Raw genomic sequence first — 7,701 nt, 5'->3', positions numbered from 1 at the left:
GGATTAGGTGTCAATGTATTCTCGATCATAGGTCATTTCGTACATCATCAAAGCAGAGATTCATCGGAAGTTTTGAGCTGTATCAGTTCAAGTTCAACAGATTCATCAACCTATCATCAAGTTCGGCTCGAGTTTGGAAGATGTCCTTGGTTAATTGGGAGTCTAGAATTTGGGTCAGTGTTGCTCAGTTTTCCAGATGGGACATTAGTGATATGTTTTATGCAAAATAAATAAAATCCTCTATGTGCATGCAACCCTAAGTTTGATCTATATTTTCTTTAATTGAACATACAAATTTGAACATCAAATAAAAAACCTAAGGATACCTAGGTATTTTCGAAAATTAAAACAAAAAAAAGTAAACATACCTTTTGATCCTTTGGAAGCAAGCACCACAGTTGTCGTGCCTCTAGTGGTTCACACCCAAGCTATCAAGAAGGACGAGGAGGAGAGAGGAGGGAGGAGAATTTTCGGCCTATCCTCTCTAGGGTTTGAGGTGCTAAAATTTGAGAGGGTTTAAGGCCCTTTATATAGGTGAGGTAGCTTAGAGCCAAAGCTAGGGTTTAAGGAGGAAACCCTAATCCCTTTAATTGATGACCAAGCAGTCCATGAACCTCCATACAAGAGCCTTTGGACGAAAATTATAGGCCCTTCCTAGAAGTTTTCGTTCAACCTCTTTCAAGGGGGTTCTAGAGCCCTTTTCCTCAACTATCAATAAAATGTTAAATAGCCCCTGCACTTTTAATTAATACAATTAATCCCAAAATTAATTCTAATTAATTTCTGATCAACTATTAATTAAATAATTTGATTTCTAATTAATATATTATTTTCATAGTACAATAATAAATTAATTATTTTAATTTATTAATCAAATAATAAATTAACCTCTCTCTCTAAAAATCATCATGTCCAATTGCTAGGTTTGAGGGAAACCTAAAAGGACTATGCTACTATCAATTCAAGTTTATACCAGTTATAATTATGGGCTTAAACACCTAATCCAACAGTCTCCCACGTGGATAAGTCTAATAACTATAATTTCTAGTACAACTTCTAAACTGATAAGCAAATTGTAGCTTCCAAAAGTCGCTGTCGAACTCTAACCCAGTCAGATTCGTGTCCTAAGATAAGTGATCGTATAATCCTCCGTCCTGCAATATATCATTCTGATATGAGACATGGAACATAATCAATCTCATTGTCCATTACTTTCTTTCCCGATTTCTAATTTGTAATAACAAAGAACTACTAATCCAACTCATCAATTTAGTCCTGGCCGGGCCCGAAACTATAAGTCAACACCAAATCATCGAGGGGCCCAAAGATATCGCAATTTCCCCTTAAGAGTAAAAAGGAACATATAGAATTTGACTTATATGCTTGTACTATCTACTCACTAAATCACACACAACAATACGTTTTATAACATCAAGTTACTGATGCGTTTACGTATTATTAATGTACAACTGATTTGTAAAGCACAACGCATATATCTCCGTTTAAAGATTATAAGATATTAGCGTCTCAGAATTACTCGTGATAAATTCCATAAAGTAATTCTCCGAGCATGGGTTAATCCAATACTTAAATCTCCATTTCAAAGTACTCGTGATATTGCAACAATACTGTTGCTATGTCTAAAACCCTTTGGAAAATCTACAATCTAATTCATGACAGTCTTGATTCACTACTTACTTCCAAAAGTATGATCGATTGTGGATGTTTGAATAATCCAATTATTCAGGAAGTAAAACGTGCAAAATGAAACTAAAAAATAAACAATTGACAAAAGGTAGTAAACTAACTTATAAATAAATAGCTATTATTTAATCACCAAAAGTCAATTACATTTACTTGTTACAAGTTTCAAAAATAACTATCTAACTACTAAAACTAATATCATCTTTCAGACCAATGCTCCTTGCATGCTAAACGTGCTTGATCCTACTCAGACCCTTTGTGAGGGGATCTGCAGGATTCTCTTCAGATGACACCCTTTGTACAACGAGGTGACCTTCTTCTACTCTATGTCTAATGAAATGGTATTTTCTGTCGATATGTATCGATGTGCCATGATCTTTTGGTTCCTTTGTTAAGGAAGCCGCCCCTCATTATCACAGAAAATCTCCATTGGCTCCTCAATGGCTGGAACAACTCCAAGGTCTTCGATGAAGTTCTTCAACCAAATCACCAACTTTGATGCCTCACTCGTTGCTATGTACTCTAATTCACAGGTAGAATCAGCCACCGTCACCTGTTTGGAACTTTTCCAGGTTACCGCTCCTCCATTAAGGATAAACACCCAGCCAAATTGAGAACAAATTTTTTCTATGTCTGTTTGAAAGTTTGGCGTCACTATACCCATTTACTCTCAATGTATCACTACCACCAAGCAAAAGGACCCAGTCCTTAGTTCTTTGTAGATACTTGAGAATATTCTGTACCTGGATTTCCCTGATAACGACTGACCATGCTCAAAGAAAAAGCCACATTATGGCGAGTACATGTCATAGCATACATGATAGATCCAACGGCGGAAGCATATGGAACTCTACTCCTTTCTGTTATCTCTGCATTGGTACTCGGGCTCTGAGTCTTACTCAGTTTGGTATTACTCTGTATAGACAACTCTTATTTCTTGAAATTTTCCATACTAAAACGTTTTATCACTTTTTCCAAGTATGTACTTTGACTAAGTCCAATTAGCCTGTTACTCCTGTCTCTCAGAATCCTTATCCCTAGAATATAGGCAGTCTCTCCTAGATCCTTCATAGCGAAACACTTTCTAAGCCAAGACTTAACTTCTTGCAAAGTTGGAATGTCGTTTCCTATAATAAGTATGTCATCAACATACAATACAAGGAAGGTGACTATACTCCCACTAGCTTTGACATATACACATGACTTATCTTTACTTCTAGAGATACCAAACTCTTTGACCTTCTCATCAAAGCAAAGGTTCCATCTGTGAGAAGCTTGTTTCAATCCATAGATTGATTTCTCAAGCTTACACACTCTATTCATATACTTTTCATCTACAAAACGTCCTGGATGACTCATGTAAACAACTTCAGCCAGTTTCCCATTAAGGAAAGCAGTCTTAACATCCATCTATCAGATTTCATAGTCATGAAAGGCAACTATGGCTAGCTTTACCCTAATAGATTTTATCTTGGCTACTGGTGAGAAGGTCTCATCATAGTCAACCCCTGGGGTTTGAGTAAAGCCCTTAGCAACCAATTGAGCCTTGAAGGTGTGTACCTTTCAATCCATGTTGGTCTTCTTCTTGAAGATACATTCGCACCCAACTGTCTTACGATCTAGTACATTGTTAACCAAATTCCAAACTTGACTGTGATACATGGACTTGATCTCACGGTCCATTGCCTCTTTCAACTTGGCTGACACCGGACCTGCCATTGCTTCCTTATAGTTAGCTGGTTCATCCAAATTTACTAGTGTACTATCACTAATAAATGTATCACCATCTGTAGTGATATGCAAACCATATAACTCAAGTTGCATTCTAATTCTAGTGGAACGCCTAAGAGGTAATGATTCGTCAACCTGTTCAACTAGAATTTCATCCTCAGGTTGAGCCCTAGAATCTTTAGAGGTTCCTTCGTCGTTTGACTTGAATATCTTTAAGATCAATGGTACTCCCATTGTCCTCTTTACGTATGAGCTCTCTCTCGTGAAAGACTCCCCTTCGTGCTACAAAAACTACGTTCTCACTAGTTCTGTAAAACAAATTGAAGGGTTTTGAGCATTCTAACACTCCTAAGGTGTACATGCAACTCTAGAAACCTTGGATCTATGTTTTACTAAGATACATGCAAAATTGTTTTTCCAAGGTTCTTAACCTATCTAGCATAGCATGGGGAACTTTTAAACATAAAAGCTAGAAGAAGGACATACCTTTTGTTGTTTGGATTCCTTGAGAACCTTGTGAGCCTAGCACCTCAAGTGTGATGCCTCAAATGTCTCACACAACACTACAACACTTGAAATGACCTTGAGAGAAGTTCACTAACACCTCAAAATCGGCGAGCCCTCTGTCTTGTACAAGTAGTGCCGATTTTGCTAGACTAGGGGTCTTTATATAGTTGTGGCACAAGTAGGGTTACACCATGTAAACCCTAATTGTCATGGCTTTCCATATTCCAATATCCATGGGTTTTTAACCTCTATGGATTATCCATGGAGCACCGTATGGGTTTTAGCCCAATCCATACAAATCATGGATCATTAGCCCACTATACAAGAATAGATGATTTACACATTCAACCCCATATATTTAAGTAGTCTCCTTTTGATCACTTAATTAATTCGAAATTAACTCTTTGATCAGTACTAATTAAATAATATTATTAATATATTAGAACTTATAATATATTAATAAACCTTAAGTGTCCTTTCTCTCATTTAGTCTATCCAAGTGTTGCAATGCCATGCAACCCAAATGGACCATGCCAACCAAGTTAAGTACATACCAGAATTAGTTATGGACTTAGACACCGTATTCAACAGTCTCCCACTTGGATAAGTCTAATAACTATAACTGCAAGTATGACTTCAGGAACCGATCAACAATCGTAGCTCTTTCAAGGTCTCGCGGAACTGAGATGATGATGATACGCCATTTAAGATAAGTGATCATATAATCCTCTGTTCTAGATATCAGCCGGACAAATAGATGGAACAATGTGTTACTTATTGTCCAGTAGTTTGTTTCCCGATTTCTGATTTTGTTTGACATAGAACTTAATTGAACACATCAACTTAGTTCTGACCGGTCCTGGTACATGGGTCAACACAAAATCATCGAGGGGCCCAAATATCGCTTGTAATCCAAGAACGAACAAATAAACTTCGACTCATATGCTTGTTCTACTACTTGTTGAATCATACACAAAGGCACGTTTTATAACATCGAGTTACCAATGCGTTTTCGTACAATCAATGTATAACCAACTCATAGGCAACAAGTCATATCTCTTGGTTTGAAGACTTATATGATATTACCGTCTCAGGATCACTCCAGATAAATTCCATGAAGTGATTCCAGTGAGCGTGGGTTGGATCCAATACTCAAAACTTATGAGCACTCATGAGTGTTGTAGCAACACTTTGCTATGTCCAACATCATAGACATCTACAATCCAACTCATGACAGACTTGATTCATATCTACTTCCAACATATGACCGACTGGGGAGAATTTGAATAATATGATATACCATAACATAATTATTCTGGAAGTCAAAACATACAAAATGAAACGATAGTAAACGATTGACAAAAGATAGCAACACTTTACTCATAAATAAACAACAACTTTTATTCATCATCAAATGTCAATTACACTTTACACATTTCAAAGCTATCTAACTACTAAAACTAATATCATCCTTCAGCCCTATGCACCTCGCATGCTGGGGATGCTTAACCCTACCCAGTCCCTTCGTGAGGGGATCTGCCGGGTTCTCATCTGATGATACCCCTTTGCCACGAGGAGTCCTTCTTCTATTCGATGTCTGATGAAATGGTATTTTCTGTCGATGTGTCTGGATCTCCCGTGATCCCTTGGTTCCTTGGCTAAGGCAACTGCACTTTCACTATCACAGAAAATATCTATAGGCTCCTTTACAGCTGGTACAACTCCACGGTCTCCAATGAAGTTCTTTAGCCATATAGCTTCCTTCGCTGCCTCGCTTGCCGCTATATACTCTGATTCGCAAGTTGAATCAACCACTGTCTCCTGCTTGGAACTTTTCCAAGAAATTGCTCCTCCGTTTAAGGTAAAGACCCAGCCTGACTGAGAGCGGAAATTATCCCTATCAGTCTAAAAGCTAGCATCACTGTACCCTACTACTCTCAAGTCATCACTCCCACCGAGGGTAAGGAACCAGTCCTTAGTCCTCCGCAGGTACTTTAGAATGTTCTTTACCGCAGTCCAGTGAGCCTTGCCAGGGTTCCCCTGATATCTGCTGACCATGCTCAATGCAAAGGCCACATCAGGACGAGTACAAGTCATAACATAAATGATCGAGCCTACAACGGAAGCATACGGTACTCGACTCATCTCTGCTATCTCAGCCTCTGTACTCGAGCTCCGAGTCTTACTCAGTCTGGCGTTACTCTAGATCAGTAACTCTCCTTTCTTGAAATTCTGCATGCTGAACCTATTCAGCACCTTCTCCAAGTAGGTACTCTAACTAAGTCCAATTAGTCTCTTACTCCTGTCTCTCAAAATCCTTATCCCTGGGATATAGGCAGCTTCTCCAAGGTCCTTCATAGCGAAACACTTCCCAAGCGAGGACTTTACTTCCTGCAAAGTTGGGATGTCATTTCCTATGAGTAGTATGTCATCCACATACAGTACCAAAAAGCTAACTATACTCCCACTAGCCTTGACATATACAAAAGATTCATCTTCGCTCCTCGAAAAGCCAAACTCTTTGACTTTCTCATCGAAACAAAGATTCCATCTGTGAGGTGCTTGTTTCAATCCATAGATGGATTTCTCAAGCTTAAACACTCTATTAGGGTACTCTGTACTGACAAAACCCTCTGGCTGACTCATGTAAACATCCTCAGCCAACTTTCCATTAGGGAAAGTGGTTTTGACATCCATTTGCCATATTTCATAGTCATGAAATGCAGCAATGGCTAACATAACCCTAATAGACTTAATCTTTGCTACTGGTGAAAAGGTCTCATCATAATCAACTCCCGGAGTTTGAGAAACGTCCTTTGCACCCAGTCGCGCCTTATAAGTGTGTACATTACCATCCATGTCGGTCTTCTTCTTGAAGATCCATTTGCACCCAACTGTCTTGCGACCTGGTACATTGTCAACCAAGTTCCAAACTTGATTGTTATACATGGACTGTATCTCGGTGTCCATAGCCTCTTTCCATTTAGCAGCCTCAGGTCTTGCCATGGCTTCCGTGTAGTTGTTACGTTCATCCAGACTTACCAGTGTGCTATCACTGATAAGTGTATCACCTTCTGCAGTAATATGGAAACCATAGGAATGCTCAGGTGCATTCCTAACTCTCGTGGAACGCCTCAGAGGTACAGACTCTTCTGTTGGATCAACAGGAGTTTCCTCCTCAGGTTAATTGTTAGGGTTTGAGGTTCCTTCACCACTTGACTCTTGAATTTCTTCAAGGTTAATTTTCCTCCCACTGTTTCCTTGGCTCATGAATTCTCTCTCGCGAAAGACTCCTCTCCTTGCTACAAAGACCACATTATCACTAGGTCTGTAGAAGACGTAACCAAAGGATCTCTGTGGGTAGCCGATGAAATACACCTCTCACTTCGAGGTTCGAGCTTATCGTGAGACTCGCGCCTCACAAAAGCCTCGCAACCCCAAATCTTGATGTGGTCCAGATTGGGAACTTTTCCGGTCCACATCTCATGAGGTGTTTTGGCAACCTTCTTTGCAGGGACTAGATTAAGGATATGGGCGGCAGTCTCTAAGGCATACCCCCAGAAAGAGATTGGTAACGAAGCTCGACTCATCATGGAATGAAGCATATCCAACAAGGTTCGATTGCGCCTCTCAGCCACACCATTAAGCTGTGGTGTCCTGGGAGGTGTCAATTGTGAGATAATCCCACATTCCTTTAGATAGTCAAGGAACTCTGTAGTAAGATACTCACCACCTCGATCGGATCGAAGCATCTTAATG

Source organism: Lactuca virosa, chromosome 9 (genome assembly GCF_052849685.1).
Source record: "Lactuca virosa cultivar CGN04683 chromosome 9, Lactuca_virosa_CGN04683_v6, whole genome shotgun sequence".
Classification (NCBI taxonomy): domain Eukaryota; kingdom Viridiplantae; phylum Streptophyta; class Magnoliopsida; order Asterales; family Asteraceae; genus Lactuca; species Lactuca virosa.
This window is presented reverse-complemented; position numbering follows the sequence as displayed.